The 22,922-nt window shown below is 40.9% G+C and overlaps 1 long non-coding RNA gene and 1 pseudogene across 1 annotated transcript; one reads left to right on the forward strand and one right to left on the reverse strand.

Moving 5' to 3' along the window:
- Nucleotides 1-241: 241 nt before the first annotated feature.
- Nucleotides 242-11,510, reverse strand: LOC143442145 (uncharacterized). Its single transcript, XR_013110157.1, has 5 exons — nt 9,442-11,510; nt 8,262-8,365; nt 3,026-3,109; nt 1,379-1,600; nt 242-683 (listed from the first exon to the last, which is right to left on the reverse strand). It is a non-coding gene; the product is annotated as an uncharacterized LOC143442145 (long non-coding RNA).
- Nucleotides 11,511-11,855: 345 nt separating this feature from the next.
- Nucleotides 11,856-15,806, forward strand: LOC117707288 (elongation factor 1-gamma pseudogene; annotated as a pseudogene).
- Nucleotides 15,807-22,922: the final 7,116 nt, after the last annotated feature.

The raw sequence follows: 22,922 nt of genomic DNA on the forward strand, positions 1-22,922 counted from the left end.
ATCGTAGTTTTGACAAAAGGCAAAGTCTAGCCTGAGATCTTAAATGCTAATAGCTGAAACAGGAAGAAGGATAGGGTCAGTGGAGGCTGGGATTCAAACACCAGAGAGCAGACCGGATAGAATGGAGAAACATCGCCTTGGCCACACGTTCCCCATCACCGCCCTCTCCCTAGGAATTCCCTCTCTGTGGGGAAGATGGAGGAAATGATCCTTAGAAGTCATCACTGTTGCTGGTTCTGCTGGACGCAGGTGCGAATTCAGGAAACCACGACAGGGAGTTGTGAGTACCGTTTCTAACACCAGGCGCAGAAAGGTATATGGCAGAGAGAACTAAACAGAGTCCTGTGGTGGATTTACAGTTTCGTTTAATGAGGCTTCCCTGACAGCAATAGCTTTGAGCTCTGACGATGCTTGGCACTCACAGATATTTTCACACCCTGGCACAATGTACATATTAAAGATGGAATGGCTGAGCCACTCACCACACGTCTGTGCAGTGGAAGGAAAGGTGGGAGAGGAAAATTGGCAAGCCTTCTTGGACACAATTAAATTCTCAGGAGGAGTTGCTTCAAAGGAGGCTACGTGTGAAAGTTAGGAGTAAGGAAACCGGATCCCTTAAGACTTTCCATAGTCACACGGAAAACACTTTCGATGCCCAGGTTGTAGGTGACTGAGACAAGAAACTGCAAATTTAAAACAACCTTTTTACTAAAATACTGTCTGAAAAAAACCAGCTTACATTGTCAGCATGCATGCTTACTTTAATTAATACGGAAGGGAAACAGAAACCGGAGGGCTTCAAAAATAAAGGGACGTCCCTTTCTGAATGAACTGTTCTACTGAACATTTCCACTTAGCACCGATTCCTGTATTTTTTTTTTTTTGTGTGTGTGTGTGTGTGTGACATTGTATAGCATTTAACTGCTTAGCCAGTGACTCTAGGGGTAGCCATAAATCCATCCACCAGTGCTGAGAGGCTCAAGGAAACTTGCTGTAGCCGGAGTAACTGAAGACACAGATCCTTAAGGCAGGGGAGCTCGGCAGGAAAGAGTTTCCATCGGTTTTAAACACAGTTCAGCCAACACCATCAAACGAGTTTGCAGAAACCAAAGCAAGTGACTGTTCCAGCTAGCTGGTGGAGGCTGTGGCAGAGCCTACAATGAGTTTATTTTATAACTTGAGTCACAAGCAATCTATGGTGATATGGATGCAGGGAAACGTCACAATGAAACACTTTATATACTAAACTAGAATGAAAAATTATGTTGACAAAGAAAGAAAAAAATCGGGGTCAGGCAGATAACTGTCAACAGAGAAGTCTCCAGATAGCAGGGGTTCTAGAGTAAACAAAACTAACAACCTATAATTAAGAACTTACATTTGCTGTTAGTGCCAGCACACATTGCTGCACGGAGGAGCAGGAAAACTGTCATGATAAACTGGGCAACAACTGGCTTCAATCAAAATAGTTGTTCTTGGGTGCTGGAGAGATGGCTCTGTGGTTAAAAGCACTGTCTGTTCTTCCAGAGGTCTTGAATTCAATCATCAGCAACCAAAATGGTGGCCCAGAACCATCTGTGATGGGATCTGATGCGCTGTTCTGGTAGGTGTACGTGCAGATAGAGCAGTCATATATACAAATTAAATGAATAAATATTTAAAAAATAGCTGTTCCTAGACTGCCTCTCCCTTTGCTTGCCTCTGATAACAGGCATAATGAGTATTTTCTTTGATGCTGTATAAAACACTTTTACTGGGTAACTTACAAGTAATATTATTTTTTTTTTATGGTTTTAGAAGTTAAGAAGCTCAAAATCAAGGTCCCCAGGTTTTCTGTGCAATGAGGGCTGACTCTCTGGTTTCCCTCTTGCTACCTTCTCATATGACAGAGGAAACAGAAGGCTAGACAGTACACCGGAGACTCTTTAATAGGGAATCAATTTCATTCACGAGGTGAAGACTGATGACTTAAGGGCTTCCAGAAAGGCTGTGCCTACTTTGGACTACCACACAGAGGAGTGTATTCAACATGAACTTTGGAGGGACACATTTAAACCAGGGTAACGTTCCACTTGAGAGTAACTGATGGGGTACATGAGGCAGGAGCTACCAGAAGGTCAAGGCTGACTCTTTACTAATGTGTACATGCAACAGAGAGAGAGAGAGAGAGAGAGAGAGAGAGAGAGAGAGAGAGAGAGAGAGAGAGAGAGAGAGAGAAAAGAGAGAGAAGAGAGAGAGAGACACACACCAGAGGTCAACCCTGGTTATCTTCCTTAATTGCTTTCCACACTTGAGACAGGACCTCTTAGGGAACTTTCACTGCCAGCCAGCTGGCATCTTCTTATCTCCATCTCCTCAGGGTCGAGATTATAGGTGAATCATCTCACCCAGGTTTTGCATGGATGCTGAGGATTTGAACTCAGATCCTTATGCTTGCAAGGCAAGCTGTTTGCTAACAAAGTCATTTCTTCAGCCCTCATCTTGTTATTTTAAAGAAGCATTTAGGTAAGCTTATTGCTGAGATGTCATAGCTGCAACCTCCCTGTCATGTCGAAAATGTCATATCATGCAGCATGAGGCCTGGTCCTCTGGCTCTTACAAATTTTCTGGTTTCTCCTTCCACCAGCCTTAGGTGAAGGGCTCACTTTTTGTGTCCATTAGGTTAAAAAGCATCTACAGTCATCTGAGAATTATTCATAAATATGTCTATAAACTCACCTTATTAATTTTTATTAATGTACAGAAAGATTCTTTGTCTCAAAACAGTGTTAAAGATTAAAGAACTATTCAAACTCAATCCTTTCTTATCTGTACAGTAATATTGCTTGAATAAAGAAATAGCCACCCCTCACCCAGCTGATACCCTGTTCTGAAAGATATCTGTACTCCCCCTGAACACCCATGCTCCTGTGTCATCCCCTTCCCCACATCCTGCATTTTTGTGTTTATAACCCCTGTGTTAAAAAGTAAAAATTATGATTTGATAATTTAAAAAATAGAAAAAAAAAAAAAAAGAAATAGTCACCTCACGATAGCCAGGTCATTTAAGCTTCGTGATGCTACAACTGGGACCCCTGGCAGGGTTTGAAGGAAGCCATCACCACATAGTCTGAAACACAGTAACACACACAGGGTCTTTGCACACTGGTCATTCCCAGGGTTATGTGGGATATGTTTTCTTACTCCAATTCATTTCAGAGAGAGGCAGTATGAAACTTATGAAAACACAAACAATTTGAGATGTTTAAGATTCTATGAATTACAATGCAGTTTGTCAAGAGTTCTGAAGAAAACTGTCCCGATTACCCTGACATTGAACACTTGGACAGCAAAACTAGGTTGGAATATTATCACACCTACAGATAAGCCTTCCTTCAGTTTCAGCTACGGTCTCATTAAAATGCTCTTTTATAGAAAGGAGGAAAGGTCATAAATAAAGCACAAGAAAAATGACTACTAACGTTTTCCCATCTTAAATAAAATCACCACCAGAGAGCTGTAAATGCTTCTTTTGTACTTTTCCGAGGGTGACTCAGAATGTTTATGACTGGAAAAATTCGTTTCCAAATGCTTTTACGTCTTTGCTTTGCCATATGTTTGAAACTGTGCTTCAAACTGCCTCCCTGGATACCCAAGTATGTGGACAACCCTGCTGATTTCCAAAGGAACCCTGAAGAAATACAAGAGAAATAGTAATAACGAAACAATTCGGGCGTGCTGTCCAAATGTACAGAGATTTCATGGAATCAAATGTTTGGCTTATTTCCCTTTACTTAAAATCATAAGTATAATTTATTTATAAAAATGAAGCAGATGACTGGCAAGATGGCTCAGTGGTTAGAGGCGCTTTCCACCAGGCTTGACCTACATTAAACCCTCAGAACCCACAAGCTAGAAGGAAAGGGTAGACTCTCACATGCTGCCCTTTGACCTCCACAGGCACATTTTATGTAAACATAAAACATTTCCATGTAAGACATTAGATAGCTATAAAACATCTACTTTTGTGGAGATACAATGTATATTCTCATGCTTAGATGTTTATTGTTTCAGTGTAACTGATTCTTGAAACCATCTGGGACCTTTACTGCAATCAACTGGGTTAGCTATTCATAGACAATGAGGAGTTACTAGCGTTTTAAGCCAAACAGTAACGTGGTTACCTTGCTATTTAGAAAGATTAATTTAATTGTGAAATTCACAGGATGGATCTGAAGAAGTAAGGATATAGGTAGAAAGACCAGTTTCTAATGATGTCACTTTATGTTCAGGACACAGTCCTCTTCCCATGTCCTCAAATATAGTCTGGTGGCAATTTTCATAAATTCCCTAGAAGTCTAATTGGCATCTCAATTGGAATGGCCAGTTACGGCATGTTAATGGATTGGTTTTCTTATCAACTGTGAAAAAATGAACATAATCATTACCTCAAACAACGGCTCAACACTCTAAGCTTAACTCTTAAAACCGTGTACCAGTAGTCTCTACACACAGTACATTCTAATAAACTGGAATTCATTTTACTGCCAGACTATAATTGCTGTAGTTTACATGCTGTGGTCTAGAATAAGCGAATATGCCTTCTACCGGAAGCTTGGACTACTTTGTAGTTTGTTGGCATGTTGTGTATTTCACAAAATTAATATTTTTAACCCTTTATTTTAAGGAGAGTAGAGTCAAGGGATACGGATCTGGCATTCCAGTTAAGCAAATAAACACATGTTCAACATCTCATTCCTGGGTGTTCTTTTAGGTTATCACTGTCATGTTCTTTTTCTCAGAGAAGCTCTCACGAAGAAGCATCAGTATATGTGGCTTTCATCACCAGAGCAGGCAGAAGACTCGGGCTGGGCCAGACAATGCAGAGCCAACCCTCTGTGCAGGCCGTGGGATAGCTCAGCTGGTGAAAGCACCGTGGCTCAAATCTGACCACCTGACCATGATCCTTCATCCTATGTCCTAAATGACACGTCTAAATCACCTCTTCCAAGTCTCAGGAACATTGTGGGAGGGTAGAAAGAACAAAAGGACCAAAAGATGGGGAAAACGCTGTGAAGAGTTATCTTCTGAACATGATATGGTTGCTGCATGCATGAACTCAGGGCAGCATTCCTGCCTGCACAAGACTGGGCCCATCAACAGTCCATCATAGATGTGGGCGGGCTCAAACTGACCCACTCTTCCTTGAGGAGGTATAGACATTATGCAACCATTAATAGTTATAGGGGGAGGAAGACATATTTACTAGTTGTTTATTTCCAGTGGCGAGTTACCCTGGCTCAAGCAAATAACCCCTCTCCTATGGTCATGTGAGCAATGCTAATTTTAAATGTAGTGGGCACCACAAAGTAAAAAGACAGAAATGTAAGAGAAAAACTTGATAGAAAAAAGGATTCAGTACAGGGATAAGAGAAGATAATGGGAGAAAGGTGATAAAAGTGTTGTATATATATATGCTTGAAATGATAAAAAAAAATCATGTTTATATATATATATATATATATATATATATATATATATTGATTTATATATATATAATCACTGTGTGTGTTTTGTTCATCATTTATTGTTCATTATTATTTTCTTTCTTTCTTTGCTTGGTTGTGATCTCTCCAAGGGCAAGAATCTTTTTTCCCCTTTATTGACATGTTTGAAGAGCCAAGAACAGTACTGGTCATACACTTGTTGCCCAAGAAATGGTTGGTAAACAGATGAAGAAGAGCCCCTAAGACAAGTGACTGGATCAGTTCCCCCAGTGTCTCTCAATGATCATGGTGTCACCTCAGAGAACCTAAGGAGGAACTTCAGTGCCATTTCTGAGTCCTGAGCATCAGCAGGTACCTGGGACTTCATCAGACACCTGACTTGTCGTGTGGTTGTCCCCTACTAGTGTGTGTGCCATCTGAGAGTGGGGAACTCAAGGAAGGAGGCACAGCTTGATAGCTGAAGACATGGTAGTGGAGAAAGTTTCTGTGGTCACCCTTATAATAGCTAAAGATAGGTGTTAAAAAAATTGGGTATTGCCTGGGAATGTTTGGGCAGGCCTATAATCTAGCACACAGGAGGTTGGGACAGGATGACCAGGAATTCCAGGTCATTATTGACTACATAGTAAGTCTGAGGCTAGCTTGCAGTCCTGTCTTAAAAAACAAAACAAAACAAATAAAACTAAAACAAATGAAAGACACACCAAAACAACAACTATAACAACAACAAACAACAACAACAACTTCACAGTTTTTTGTTTTGTTCTGCTTTGTTTTCTAGGAAGGCTTAAGATTAGATGAAGATGAGCCAGACATAAAGTGCTTTTTAAAAATAATAATATTTCAATGTCTCAAGTTCATTGTCCGAATTTCTTTCTTCTTCCAAGCCTATGGTTTCTGCCCTTCCTTTTCTGTTAGTCTGGACCCTTGGCACTCCCTCTAACCAGCAGAATGGAGGGCTTTCCATCTCATCTTGAGAAGTGCATGTGTAGCTAACTACCCAGAACTAGACGGGACGTGTGTTTGTCATGCGTACCTGACTGCACAGGACAGGTTAATGTGGGCGTTGTAACACTGAGAAGCCAAAAAGCATCACCCAGGCTCGAGTTCATGAAGGAATTTTTCCTGAGGCAATAGTTTCTTCTTTAGCTATTGACCATCCAGAAAAATACCAGATTTACTGTAAGATGTAAGCACTCCCCAGTGGACACTCACTATTCAACCTTACCTCCTTTGGTAGTCTCTTAATTTAAAGGCAAAAATATAAATAAATAAATAAATAAATAAATAAATAGATAGATAGATAGATAGATAAATAAATAAATAAATAGGTAAAATCATCATTGTGGCCTTTAGAAGAGCAGTTGCCTCCTGATAAGACAAGGTGTGGGGTCGTAGGCTCTGCATTGTCAAGGCCACCGTTCCCGGGAAGAGTCTTACTCCGGGCCCACATGACTTGAGGCTCCTGGTGGAAAGTAAAACCCAAAAGGGACACAGGTCCAGAGAGTGTCATTGACTAGCACCTATGTGGTTTTCATACAACATGGAGAAAGTATCTTGAAGGTGTTTCATGAAGGAGAGTGTAACACCTGTGAATAGGGTCTGGCACAGAATAGTGGGTATGTAACTTCCTCTCACTAATGAGAGTGTGTAAAGCACTAGAATAGGTGCTAGAGATGAGTCTCATGCTTAGCAGAGACTAGAAAAATGAGTATGAGAAAACATAAGAACTATATAACCCGGAAGAAGTCTTTTTCTTTGCTGTAAATCTGATTTTTTCTAAATTTGAGTCTTACAGACTCTGAATCTCCATAAACAGAAAGGATATAAAAAAGAGAAAACTTGACACCCCTAAAATCTACAAGATGAAAACTTACAAATAAGCAGCAAAGTATTGATGGCTTATTGTTTTTGTTGTTATTATTATTAGTTATTACCATTTTGTTTTATTGAGGTAGAAGCTCACTCCTAGGTTATACTGGAACTTTATAGCTCTGGCTGACTTTGAACTTATGATAATCTTTTTAACCTTAGCTCCCACACTGGTAGGATGCTACATCTTTGCATAGCTTTCAGGGATTTAACTTGACTGGGTGTGGAGAGGGAATAAAGACACATGCATTCACATGGACACACACACAAATGTACTGGGGTTGGCTGGTCTGGGGAAACCATAGCACCTGGGATCTCAGTATGTTTTATCCTACAGAATTGACTAGGAAGGCGCATACAGAGTTATTGCACACATATGATCAAGGTGGCAGGGTTTATGGCTATGGCTGAATCCAGGAGGCAAATTTAGCTACTCTCTCTAGGAGTAGTCTCTCTAGGTGAGCAGTCTTCAGGCTGTGATGTCGGAGGAGGAGAGAAAGCTTTAGTGGACATTTTCTGCACAGACTGTCAACATCTTCACATGGACCAGAGGAGGGCTTTGCCATCCGTCCAAGCCTCATTCTGGGGTGGAAGAAGGCTTTGCCACTTCCCACGGGTCTGTGGCTAGGGTCATTGATGTGATCCACACTAAGCAATACACAGTCACTCAGGATTTCATTAACTCGGGAATTCCTACAGAGGGTTTTAAGAGTGAATAGCAGTGGGAGGTTAGAGAATGAATGAATGAATGAGTGAGTGAGTGAGTGAGTGAATGGATGGATGAGTGAGTGAGTGAGTGAATGAGTGAATGAATGGATGGATGATTGAAGGTGACTGAACGGTCATCATTCATGACATAGTTTCTATATCTGGCCTGAATGGGACTCTATTCTCGGTACTTACATGTTGGTAAGCCTTTATTTTCATCTCTCAAGTCTTGTGGGAAGGATTGTGATCTGTTTCTGGTTTTCTGTTAGCATAGAACAGGCATTCTTACTGGCGGCTTCCTATAGAAAGTGAAGTTTCAGTTGTAAGCTTCCGCTTAGTTGCTGAACTGCACCTGCCAGAACAGCCCTTCTAGGGAGGAGCCTCCTGTGAAGTAAAAGCACTGGGAGTATTGCTCAGGGGTCCTGAGCTCAGCAGCTGTCTTGCTCCTGCCTGAAGTACTTGTTATCAGTAATTCCTCCAACAAGGAAAATCACTAGGGATGGGTGTTGTCAGATGTTTAGAGTTGGATCCTACTCTGTCACTTGCAAGTTCTGGACCTTGATTAGGGTCATATGAGCCAGACTCCACACCTAGAAAATTCTTCTGTTCTGTGGTCTGAGCACCTGTCACAGGGTCAGTGCCTAATAATCGGTAACTGGCTGTGATCTAGGATCAAAGGCCTTGCAGCTGGGGAGCTGCCTAAATCTACCACCAACAGCTCCGTCTTTCTGTATTTCAACAGCACCCTGTGTGATTCTGGTTCTGAGGTTAAATGGAGGACTAGGAGAATAATGTAGATTAGCAGTCTATTATTCAGTGGTGCTTGTGTCTGGCTACAGAAGGAACCTTTCTCTCCTCCTCACACCCTTATAGCATGGAATGTGTTGTTATGGAAATCCCCATGAGAGGTCATTTTTCAGTTTGTAAGAGTCTTGATTCTAAGGAAGGTGAAGCCTTCCACCTTGGAGATGGTAACTTTGAAGAACCCTTAATAGCTCTTAATGCATGACGTGGTGGTAATTAGTAACAGCATTGTCACAGCCAATGTCCACACTTCAGTGAGTTTACAGTTTCTTCTAATACTTTCTATAAATCCTCTACTGGGGGGAAAAAGAGTTTTAAAGTCAGTTTCCTGATGTGGGTTCTAAGGTGACTAGGCAGTGTTGTGACAATGTCTTTATGGAGCAGCACACACTGTAGCACGTTATTCCACAGGTGACTGCCACACAGAATTTAGCCACAAAGAGGAAACCTGCACTCACAGTTGCGCAGCCAGCGCCCTCTAGGGGTTTCTAGATGTAATAACATCGGCTCATGGGAAAGGAAGCTTATTCGCTACTGAGTACTAAAATAAACACCAGATGCCTTTACTTACCACCTGGAACTTCTGATATACCTCTTCAATTTTGTTTCCATAGCCCTTTGGCTCACTCTCTGTGTATTGGTCAGTTCATGTGAACTTGACAAAAGCTAGAGTCTTCAGAGAGAAGGGAGCCTCAGTTGAGAAAATACCTGTAAGGCATTTCTTAATTAGTGAAAAGGGAGAGGCCAGCCCATTGTGGGTGGAGCCATCCCTGGGCTGGTGGTACTGGGTTCTATAAGCAGGCTGAGCAAGTCACAATGAGCAAGTCAGTAACGCTGCTCGCTCTATAGCTTCTATAGCCTCTGCGTTAGCTCCTCCTCCAGGTTCCTGCTCCGTTTGAGTTCTTGTCCTGACTCTCTTCGAAGATGGGCTACTATGCCGAAGTGTAAGCTGAATACACCCTTTCTTCTCTGGTTTACTTGTGGTCATGGTGTTTCAACGTAGCAATAGAAACCTTAACTAGAACAGGTTTAGAATTTTCGTTCTTGCTCATTGAACAGCCATTTGAAAACAAGCATGGACCCAACCCCTCAGAGCAGTGCCCTGCAGGAGTGAGCTGCTGCGCAGCTCCAACAAGGAAACGATAAGTATGTCGATCTCTGACAGAGCTGTCGTCTGCGCATCAGAACCAAGTACGAGCAGAAAGCTAATACAAAAGAGGCAGGAGCAAAGGCTCTTCAAACACAACTACATGATTAAAAGTGTGTATTAACAAACACATCAAACTGTTCTTTGCACGGATTGGTTCATATAGAAATTTTGGTGACGGTGCTTGTGAGTTTGTTGTGGCCGTTAAAAAGGAATTCTGAAAAATAATTTAAGCGTTTTCAGTACCAACTATGGTATTGTGGCGTTTAAGTACGTAAGTATTTTAGTCTTGTCTTTAAAATGTGTTTCTTATGTTTTACTACGTTTATTGTACTTGAGGTCCAATGCTGACTGTTGCTGTAGAAAATTTCACGTCTTAGTGAAGATTTGCAAGGCTTCATGCAGATGGAAGCCAGATTTCCTTGGTTTTCTGGCGCCCTCTGCTGGACATCCACAAAACAGTGCTTTTAGTTTTGCAGGGTGATTGATTGTTTAAACATTTACCTCAATTAACAGAAACTCAGTCCAAGCCAAGTACCAGGTTCTTACTGTCCCCAGTCTTGTGAACTGCTGTCCTATGGGGAAAATTCCTTTTCTTTAAATCAATTCTAGTTATGTTTCAGGACTCACAGAAATAATAAGGACAAAGTCTTTCTCAAGCTGTCATCAGAGTTGCCAAGTTTCTTCCCAACTTTATCTGGAGAGTAGAGGACTTCACTCTGGAGCTGAGGTTACACAGAAGACAGCCACAGAGGATGAATACCTGGAGAATGCCTTGAAGTTGATTCTAGGTATACAAGCACTGTCTGGAAGCAGGACTGTTGAGTCAGAAGTGAAAAACACTCTGTATTTCTCATCATATCTAGAAGAAATTCCACATTTGCGGGTAGAATGAAGTTCATAAAAATGATTACTAAGCTTCAGATTATTAGACCTTCATAAATTACACCAGAGCTAAGTCTACCTAGGAAGGGCACACCCTTAATGCACAGTTTCAAGAACTTATAACACTAACCCTTAACTGGAGAATCCATTAAACCACAGGCACAAATGTAGTTAGAGGAGGTTTTCAGGTGTTACCGAGCCAGTAAATAAAAAGAGAGAACTGTTAAATGGGTATATTTCTCTAGGAAAAGAACCTGACCCCAGACCAATAATTTAAGAGAAAGGAATGACTATTGAGTCAAACACACACAAACATGCACACACTCAGGTGCACATGTTAGGATATTTTTACAAGAAGATGCAGGGTGCTCATCTGAACTGCCATTGGTTTTTATTAAACTTCAAGATGTAACTAAAGGAGCAGGCAGCAGTAGTATGTCCCTGTGGTATTTAAGACAAAATGTAGGTGGACTGTGGAAGGCCTGCTTCTGACTATTCAATTATTCACTGATTGATTCATTCAAGATTATTGATTTTATAGCCATCATGATATGAAGACACTTTTCAGAAACTCTTTACAGTATTAAAAAAAGAATGTATAAAAAGCACTTGCTGACCATCTATATTGTATTGCATGGAGCCAGAAAAATAAAGAGTTAAAATGTGGTTCAAGGAGCGTGTGTTCATCAGCTCTGAGGCCTGAGACAAGAGAAGGGCGAGTGTAGGTTCAGTGCACTTTCCACAGTGGGAGAAGATGTATCTGTGGTGAACAACACCCTCAGGGCAGAAGAACAAGGTCCTCGGGTAGTTAGGAGAGGTTCCTTCCAGCAAAAGGAAGTGAACCTGGACCCCAGAGGTCATGCAGAAGCAGGGGAGATGTGTTTGTAAATATAAACAAATCCAGTGTGGCTACAATAGGAGGAGTCGGGAAAGTGAGAGGTAAGATTGCTAAGATGCGAGGAGCTGGTGAGTACCGGACCAGTTGTCTCTGTGGAAAGGGAGCCAGGGAGGGTTTGAGCAGAGGAGTTCAGGTCATACTTTATACTTTAGAGGGTTCACTGTGCTGTCTTTGAGTAATGGTGAAAGGGAAACCCATTGTACTGTGATAACGTACAAGAAAGGCAATAGAGATGTCACTGTGGTCCTGGAGTTTGGTGGACGATTCTGGGCACGTTTTGAAGGTAGAAGCAATGGGTTAGCCAAATAGATTTGTCAAGAGTATAAGAGGAAAAGAGATGCTGAAATAAACTACCAGTGTCTTATCCTGAGGGACAGGAAGAAATAAGTTAGCATTGAGATGGGAAGCAAGGGGGGAGGAGCAGGTTGTGTGTGCCTTTGTGGTATGCGTGTTAATAGTGTGTGGGTGTGTATGCACACTCACACACGTGCATGTGTGTTTGTAGGTCTGTGTGTGCGTCTGTATGTCTTTATGTCTATGAGTGTGTGTGTATGTCTTTGAGTGTGTCTGTATGTCTTTGAGTGTGTGTGTGTATGTCTCTCTGTGTGTGTCTGTATATCTGTGTGTGTGTTTCTGTCTGTCTGTCTGTCTGTGTATAGGGAACATCAACTGGAAAGAAAAGACCAGGGGCTCAGTTTGAGACAGCTGGACGTAGAGTTGATTCTGTGCTGGATAGCCACAAAGATAAATTCATAAAGAATTAAATGTTTGCACCCTCCCCAACAATTTCTAAAGATATTCAGCTTAATACTAAGTTGTCAAGATTTTGTATTGAACTTAAAGCAGTGACAGAGAAAGAAGGAAAAGGTGACGGCGAAGACAGGAGGACAATGTAGAGTTAGAAGGAACCTGTAGCTTTCCCTGCTCCTTCATTTTGATGTTGCCATGTGTCCCTGAAAACGTTGCATATTTTGAATTGTAAACTCAGTAAAGCTGGCAGGCATTGCAATAAAAATGTATAAGCAATTACATCAAGGGAGTGGCTTCTGGCTAGACAAACACATTATGACATTAAGGGATTGTTATTCCTCCAAGCTTCTCAGATCATCTTCAGGTGTATTGGATTTCCTGAGATGTGGTTGCCTGGCATGTGATTAGCAGGCCTAGTTGGGTTTACCCTTAAGGGCAGGGAATAGTATGCAATGTTCATATTTGGGGGGAAGATTAGAATGTTATGTCTCTTCCTGGAGTCAGGGTTCAAACTCAGGCTCCATTCTCTAGGGCAAGAGCTCTAGGAACTTTAACTTAATGCACCTAAACACAGTCCTGATGTTTATACATCAGGTATTATAAAGCTTTAGGAAGATCATTTGTGATGCTTCCCATTCTAATGTTACCATGGAACCAGAAGGTGGGGTCCAAAGGGCACCATAAGAGAATTCTTCAATGAACTCCAAGCTTGAGTCTTAGGTAACATTTTCAGAATGAATAGATACAATCTCTCTCTCTCTCTCTCTCTCTCTCTCTCTCTCTCTCTCTCTCTCTCTGTCTCTGGTCTAACTGTAGACATTTTTTAAAGGTTCTTCCATTTTAACTTTGTCAGCTAGGAAGAATATCACATTTACTTATGGATAATTAGAATTTTAATAAGAATTTCAATAAAGTTCAAGGAACTTTGAAACGAAGGTATATTTATTAGTTAAATCCATAAAGCAGTTGGTACTTACAACATTTGTTAGCCAAGAATTAAGATTGGTGGTGACTAATCTAAGTTGTTTGATAAGAAAGGGCTTGGTCTCCATATCCCAGTCCACAACTCTGGCAGAAGCCCGATGCTCTACCAGGAGCCACACTGATACCTACAACCCCAGATAAGACCAGCCTGCAGATATCCAAAGCGTCTTTAGGGTTCATCCAGCTTCCCCAACAGCAAACTGTCCCCTTGTCTACAAATGCTAACTCACAATTCTGACAAAAGTCCCCTGCTCTACCAGAAACTACACATGTATCCAGAATCCCAGAGGCCATACCATCTATAGAACCCCCAATGTAATGCTGGCACCCAAAACCTCAGAGGTCATACAGGCATTCAAAACCCTAGCAGAGACACCCTGCTGGACCTGAGAACTCCATAAGGAGGAGAATCACCATAACCACAGGCCACTCAGGTCAGAAGACCAGAAAGTAAACAGAAATCAAGGGAAAAACATTCATCCAGCAAAGATAACTCAAAGCAGCATCTAAACATATAATTTTTCCAAACCCATAAGCCTAGATGCCAGTGTAAGAATACAATCAACAACAGCTGGGGCAAGATGGCACCACCGGAGCCCAGCAATCCTACTACAGCAACCCATGAATATTTCAAAACAGCTAAACCACAAGAAAACAACCTTGAAACAAACCTTATGAAAACGACAGGTGTACTTAAAGAGGAAATGAATAAATTATTTAAAGAAATCTAGAAAAACACAAACAAAAATGGGAGAAAATTAATAGATTTCTTAAAGAAATCCAGGAAAATGCAATTAACAGTAGGAGAAAATAAATAAATCCACTAAAGAAAGCCAAGAAAACAAACAAACAGGTAAAGAAAATAAATAAAATTGTTCAATACCTGAAAATAGAAATAGAAGCCCCACCCCCTTTCTCTGAGGAATCACCGTGGCGGCTGGGATTCTGTACACATACCCTGAAAACTGGAGGGCCTTCAAGGTCTTCATCGCTGCTCGGAACAGCGGGGCTCAGGTCTGTGTGCTCTCCGCACCATCCAACTTCTACTTTGGCCAAACCAACCACACCCCTGAATTTCTCCGAAAATTTCCTGCCGGCAAGGTTCCAGCATTTGAGGGTGATGACGGATTCACTGTGTTTGAGAGCCATGCCATCGCCCATTATGTAAGCAACGAGGAGCTGCGGGGAAGTATTCCAGAGGCAGCAGCTCACTCAAGTGGTGTAGTGGGTGAGCTTTGCTGACAGTGACATCATTCCTCCAGCTAGCACTTGGGTGTTCGCCACCTTGGGCATTATGCATCACAACAAATAGGCCACTGAAAATGCAAAAGAGGAGGTGAAGCGAATCATGGGGCTGCTGGACACTCACCTGAAGACACAGACTTTTCTGGTGAGTGAGTGAGTGACACTGGCTGATGTCACAGTTGTCTGCATCCTGTTGTAGCTCTATAAACAGGTCTTGGAACCTTGTTTTCGCCAGGCCTTCCCCAATAGCAACCAATGGTTCCTTACCTGCATTACCATCCCCAATACAGGGCAATCTTGGGGAAGGTGAAGCTGTATGAGAAGATGGCTCAGTTTGATGCTAAGAAGTTTGCAGAGAGCTAGCCTAAAAAGGATATCCCAAGGAAAGAAAAGGGTTCACGAGAAGAGAAACAGAAGCCCCAGGCTGAGTGGAAAGAGGAAAAAAGGGCAGCTGCTCCAGCTCCTGAGGAAGATATGGATGAGTGTGAGCGGCACTGGCTGCCGAGCCCAAAGGCCAAGGACCCTTCCGCTCACCTGCCCAGGAGTACCTTTGTGTTGGATGAGTTTAGGCGTAAGTACTCCAATGAGGACACCCTCTCTGTGGCACTGCCATATTTTTGGGAGCACTTTGATAAGGATGGCTGGTCCCTGTGGTATGCTGAGTACCGCTTTCCTGAAGAGCTCACCCGGACCTTCATGAGTTGCAACCTCATCACTGGAATGTTCCAGCGATTGGGTAAACTAAGGAAGAATGCCTTTGCTAGTGTTATCCTCTTTGGAACCAACAACAGCAACTCCATTTCTGGTGTTTGGGTCTTCCGAGGCCAAGAGCTTGCTTTTCCGCTGAGTCCAGATTGGCAGGTGGACTATGAGTCGTATACCTGGCGGAAACTGGATCCTGGTAGCGAGGAGACCCAGACTCTGGTTCCAGAGTACTTTTCCTGGGAGGGGACCTTCCAGTACGTGGGCAAAGCCATCAAACAAGGCAAAATCTTCAAGTGAACATGTCTTGCCAGTCACCTAGTTGCCTTCACCTACCCTTTAAGGGAGATGGGGGTCATTAAAGAAAACTGAACATTGAAAAATAAAATAAAAATAGAAGCAATAAAGAAAATACAAACTGAGGGAATCCTGGAGAAGGAAAAATCTAAGTAAGTGAACAGGAACTACAGATGCAGGCATCACCAACAGAATACAAGGGATAAAAGAGAGAATCTCAGGTGTAGAAGATACAGTAGAAGAAATTGATGTGTCAGACAAAGACAATGTTAAGTCTAAAAAAATTTCTGACACAAAACACCCAGGAAATCTAGGACACCATGAAAAGATAAAACCTAAATATAATAGGAATAGAAGAAGGAGAAGAATCTCAGCTCAAAAACTCAGGAAAAATTATTAACAAAATCAAAGATAAAAAACCCTTCCTAATCTAAAATAGGAAATGTCTATATATGTACAAGAAGTATAAAGAACATCAACAAGATTGGACAAGAAAAGAAAGTTCCTTTGCCACCTAATAATCAAAACACTAAACATAGTGAACAAAGAAAGAATATTAAAAGCTTCAAGAGAAAAAAAACCTAGTAACATGTAAGGGCAAACACACCAGATTTACACCTGACTTCTTCCTGGAGATTCTAAAGGACATACGTGTATGGACACATGCCTTGTAGACTCTGAAAGACCACAGATACCAGCCTAGACTACCAGTCAAACTTTCAATCACCACAGATGGAGAAAACAAGATATTTCACAAAAAAGTCAAATTTAGATGATATCTAGCTACCAATCCAGCCATATAGAAATTACTGGAAGAAAAACTCTATCCCAAGAATGATAACACAGGAAATAAATAATCTCACAGGAAAAACCAAAGAAGTATGTGTGCATGTGTACCTACTTGCATACCACCACACACCTACACACTACCACCACCACCACCACCACCACCACCACCACCACCACCACCAAGAACAACAAAATAAGAGGAACTAAAAATCATTGGTCATTTTTGTCTCTCAACTCCACAGTAAATGAACTTAACTCCAAAATAAAAAGAAATGGTCTATCAGAATCAAAAACAGGGTCCAACTTTATATTGCATACGAGAAACACATTTCAATATCAATGATAGACATTATGTCAGAGTAAAGGGTTAGAAAAAGATTTTCCAACCAAATGGACACAAGAAGCAAGCTAGTGTAGCCATTCTAATATCTAACAATATAGACTTCTAACCAAAATTAATCAAAAGAAATGGGAAAGGACACTTTATACTCATCAAAGGAAAAATCCACCAAGATGAAGTCTTATTTATTAACTTCTGTGCCCCAAGTCCAAGGGAACTCACACTTGAAAAAGGAACACTACTACAGTTTAAATTGCACATCAAATGCCAAAAATTAATGGTAGGAGATTTCAACACTTTACTCTTACCAATGGACAGGTCATCCAGTCAAAAACTAAACAGAGAAATAATGACACTAACAGACATGATGAATCAAATAGACCTAACAGGTATTTATAGACCATTTCACCCAAACAAAATTAACCACAAACCAATTTCAACAGATATAAGACAATTGAAATAACACCTTGTATTCCATCAGATCACTGCAGATTAAAACTGGATTTCAAGAACACCCACAGCAGAAAGCCTAAACACTCATGGAAACTGAACAACTCTCTACTCAATGACTGTTTTGTCAAGGAAGAAGTAAGAAAAAACAAAAGACTTTCTAAAATTCAATGAAAATGAAAGCACAACATATTCAAACTTATGGGGCACAATGAAAATGGTGCTAAGATGGTTCATAGCACTAAGTGTCTTCATAAAGAAAATAGAGAGATTACACACCAGTGAAGTAATAACATACCTGGAAGCTCTAGAACAAAGCAAACACACTCAGGAGGAGTGGGATGTAGGAGTAGGATGGCAAAAAATAATCAAATCAATAAAATAGAAACAAAAGGAATAGTACATAGAATCAATGAAACAAAGACTTGGTTCTTTGATAAAACCCTTAACCAAGCTAACTATAAAGAGCAGAGAAGGACTAGCCAAGTTATCAAAATCAAAAATGAAAAGGGAGACAAAACCACAGACACTGAGGAAATTCAAGAAATCATTAAGTCTTATTTCAAAAGCCTGTCCTCCACAAACTTGGAAAACCTAAATGAAATGGATAATTTTCTAAGTAGACACCACTTATCAAAGTGAAATCAAGATCAGGTAAACTATTTAAATAATCATATAAACCCTAAGGAAGTGGAAGCAGTCATTAAAAGTATCGTAACAGCTCTCCAGCCCCCCAAGCCCAGGGCCAGATGACTTTAGCACAGAATTCTACCACACTTTCAGAGAAGAGCTAACAACAATATTCCTCAAATGACTTCACAAAACAGAAACATAGGAACATTGCCATTGACAAATTCCTTTTATGAGGCCACAATCACCCTGATACCCAAATCACATGAAGACTTAACAAAGAAATATAATTATAGAACATTTTCCCTCATGATTATTGATGCAAATATACTCAGTAAAGTATTTGCAAATCAAATCCAAGAACACATCAGAGATCATCCAACACGATCAAGTAGGGGTGCTTCAACATATGAAAATCTGTCAATGTAATCTATCACATAAACTGTGAAAATAAAATTTGAAAGCAGCGTTGAAACAATAACAAAATTCATGGTCAGCAAAGACCACCAACAATTTGTTAATTTTAGTTATAATAAAATATTAAGTCCCTGCAGGGGCAGGGTGACCAAAAATAAAGGCATGCAAGGGCATGCCCAGACAAGTCCAAACAAGCCCAAGTGAGTAATGGGCTATCTGGTGTTTACTTCGGTCCGAGGTTCTGCAAGTTCTGCCAGTTCTGCAAGTTGCTGATGTTTGAAATATCCAATCATGTGTAGCTGCTCGAAAGTGCAACCAATCATATGTAACCGCGCCAACCCCTACCGATAAATATCCCAAGTTTCCTGGGTCCGGGGTCGGAATCTCTATCTCCTGCATGAGATAGGTTCCGGCCCGAGGGCCCTCGTCATTAAACCTCCTCTGCAATTGCATCAAGATGGTTTCTCGTGTATCCTTGGGTTCGTGCAGGTCCGGACTTGGGTGAGGGTCCCCGTTTGGGGGGTCTTTCAAAACAAATTAAGATAAAGGAACCACATGATCGTCTCATTACTTGCTGAAAAAGTCTTCGACAAAATCCAACATCCCTTCATGCTAAAAGTGTTAGAGAAGTCATTGATATAATGCACATACCTAAAAATGATAGAGGCAATATGCAGCAAGCTGGTAGCCAATATTAAAAGGAGAGAAATGCAAAATAATGTCACTAAAATCAGTGACAAGGCTCTCTATTCTCTCCACATCGACTAAATATAGTACCCGAAGTTTTAGCTACAGTAATAAGATAACTTACGGAGATCAAGGGGATATAAATTTGAAAGGAAGATGTCAAAGTATCACTATTCCCAGATAGTATATAATACATAATATATAAGTGACAGCCAAAATTCTACCATAGAACTCCTAAAGCAGATAAACACTTTCTAAAAAAAATTATGGAACTATGGATACAAAATGAACTAAAAAAATCAGTAGCCCCCCTTTATACAAACAATAAGTGGACTGAGAAAAAAAATCAGGGAAACAACCCTTCACAATAGCCACAAAGAATGTAAAATATCTTGGTGTAACTCTAACCAAGCAAATGAAAGACCTATATGACAAAATCTTCATATCTTTGAAGAGAGAAATTAGAGAAGATATCAGAAGATGGAAAGATCTCCCATGCTCATAGATCAGTAGGATGGACAAAGTGAAATAGCCCACCTTACCAAAAGCAACCTACAATTGCTTTTTAATTCTTCAATTATTCAATACAATTACCATTAAACTTCCAACACAATTCGTTACAGACCTTGAAAGAGCAATGATGAACTTTACATGGAAAAAAAAAAAAACAACTCAGGATAGCTAAAACAATCCTGTTCAATAAGAGAGCTTCTGGAGGGATCACCGTCCCTGATTTCAAGCTGTAGTATAGAGTAATAGTAATAAAACTTGCATGGTGTTGGCAATAAAAACAGACAGTGGGACAGAATGGAAGATCCAGAAATAAACCCACACACGTATGGACACAGTATTTGACAAAGCAGGCAAAACCATGTAATGGAAAAACAAAAGCACCAACAACCTGTGCTGGTCTAACTGGATGTCTGCATGGAGAAGAATGTAAATATCTACCTCCCTACACAAAACTCAACTCCAAGTGGATTAAACACCTCAGCAGAAAGCCAGATACACTAAAACTGACAGAGGAGAAAGTGGGGAATAGTCTTGAACTCACTGGGAAAGGAGACAACTTCCTGAACAGAACACTAGTCACACATGCACTAAGATTGATAATTAGTAAATTGGATCTTATAAAACTGAAAATCTTTAGTAAGACAAAGGAAACCATCAAAAGGACAAAAGAGAAGCCTACAGAATAGGAAAAGAGCTTTACCACATCTGACAGAGGGCTGATATCCAAAATATATATAGAATTCAGGAAAGTAGATATCAATAAACCAGTAACACAATTTAAAAATGAGGTACAGATCTAAAGAGAACTCTCAACAGAGGAATCTCAAATGGCAGAGAAGCATTTAAAGAAATGTTCAACATCCTTAGCTATCAGGGAAATGCAAATCAAAATGACTCTGAAATTCTATCTTAACACCTGTCAGAATGGTTAAGACCAAAACACCAGTGAGAGCTCATGCTGACAAGGATGCAGAGCGAAGGAACACTTAGTGTAAACTTGCATAGCCACATTGGAAATCAATATTGTGGTTTCTCAGAAAAATTGGGAACGATACCTCAAGACCCAACTCCTGGGCATGTATCCAAAAGACGTTCCATCTTACCACAAAGACACTTGCTCAACTATGTTCAAGGCAGCATGATTTGTAATAACTAGAAACTGGAAATAACCCAGATGCTTATCAACCAAAACACGGAGAAAGAAAATGTGATACATTTATACAATGGAGTATTATTCAAGTGTTAAAAAAATAACATCATAAAATTTGCAGGCAAATGGATGGAACTAGAAAAAAAGTCACCCTGAGTGAGATAGCCCAGACCCAGAAAGACAACATGATATGTACTCACTTATAAGTGAATATAAACCTTAAAGGATAATCATGCTTTACAATACACAGACACAGAGAGGCTAGGTAACAAGGACGGCTCAAGGTGGGACACATGACTCTCCCTGGGAAGGGGAAATAGAAAGGACATTGTGGGTGGACTGGAGGCAGGTAGGAATGGGAACAGGAGAGATCAGGTTGAGGAAGAATGAAGGGAGGGAGTACTGATAGAGTCAACCAAAATTGGGGGGCAATTTGGAGGTAAAGTAATTCACTTTAATGAAAACTCCCAGGAATCTATTAGGGTTGACCCTAGATAACACTCCTAGCCATGGGAAATACGGAGCCTGAACTAGCCATCTCCTGTAGCCAGGCAAGACTCTCAGTGGAGGGACTGGATCACAAACCTAGCCACAAAACCTTCAATTTGTCTGCCAGCAAGATGTGCTGGGGTAGAAGTGGCACAGAAATTGTAGAAATGGCCAACCAATGACTGGTGCAGATTGAGACTCGTGCCACTAGAGGGAGCCAATGCCTAATACTGCCTGGATGGCCAGTAACCAGAGGCTGGATAGTCCAGAGATAGAATCAAGATAGAAACTAACAGGACTGAAAGGGAAAAAAGGTCAATGAAATGATTGCACGTGACATTCTGCTATATCCACAGACAGGAGCCTAGCAGAATCATCGTCAGAGAGTCTTTATCCAGCAACTGATTGAAACAGATGCAGAGACCCACAGCCAAAAACTAGGGGAGCTCAGGTCATCCTGTGAAAGACGGGGAGGAAAGATTGTAGGAACTGGCAGATCAAGGATGCCACAAGAAAACCCACAGAATCAACTCACCTGAGCTCATAAGGGCTCAGAGAGACTGAACCAACAATCAGGGAGCCTGGATGGATCTGACCTACGGCCTTTGCATATATGCTAAGGTTGTGTAGATTGGTCTTCCTGTTGAACCCCTAACAGTGGCAATGGGATCTGCCTCTGACTCTTTTACCTGCTTTTGGGAACCTTTCATTCCTACCGGGTCGCTTCATCCAACCTTAATATGAGGGGAGGTGCTGGGGTCTTACTGCAACTTTATATGTCTGTCATGTTTGATTGATATCCATGGGAGGCCTGCCATTTTTCCAAGAGAGAAGGAGGAGGAGTGGATTAGGGGCAGGGGAAACTACATTTAGGATGTAATATATGAGAGACTAAATACAATAAATAAGTAAATGAAAGGGATTGGATGGCCTTGGTATCTGGTATTGGAAGGAGGAGACAGCAATGGGTAGAAAATAGTGTTTCTGGCAACTGAGTTTCGTCTCAGCCACAGAAAACCTCATAATGGGGCTTGAAGGAGAGTACCTGTAGCCCAGGTCAAAGGTCAGAGTGTAAGCAGATGCATCTTAAACCTGACAGCAATGATTTCTCAAATGCACTCTGAGTGCCCCACCAGTGAGACACAGTGTCTGCTTTTGCCCCTAGTCATTTGCATGATGGTCATTTTTTCTACCTTTATAAAAGCATTTTTTTTTCTATAGAATACATTGAACTTATAAATACACTAGGAGACAAGCCACTTGACCATATATAGATGCTGTAATAGCTCTTTTGTGACATTCAGGCCTATTCGTTGCCATTTCCCTCCTTTCCCAGATGATTCTTCTCCTTTGTTGCAAAATTATTCTTACTCTATTCTCTTACCTAAATTATGTGTTCACAAACTTCTATAAAAAGTCTTGAAGGCAATAATTTAGGTTTTGTGGTACATGCAGTGTTTACTGCTCTCATCAGCTCTGTTCTTGTGTCATAATATCAGCCATTGAGGCAGTTGTATTTAAATAAAGCATTATTTACCAAACAACCAATAGAAAGGTTTGGTCTATAGGCCAGAGTCTATGAATCCCACAATAGATCACAACTCACTTTCTCCTTTAAACAGTTTAATTAAGTTTCCATTTATTCTATCTCAGCACCTAAGGACATGCTACTATTGTCT

The sequence above is a fragment of the Arvicanthis niloticus genome, chromosome 4 (assembly GCF_011762505.2).
Source record: "Arvicanthis niloticus isolate mArvNil1 chromosome 4, mArvNil1.pat.X, whole genome shotgun sequence".
Lineage (NCBI taxonomy): Eukaryota > Metazoa > Chordata > Mammalia > Rodentia > Muridae > Arvicanthis > Arvicanthis niloticus.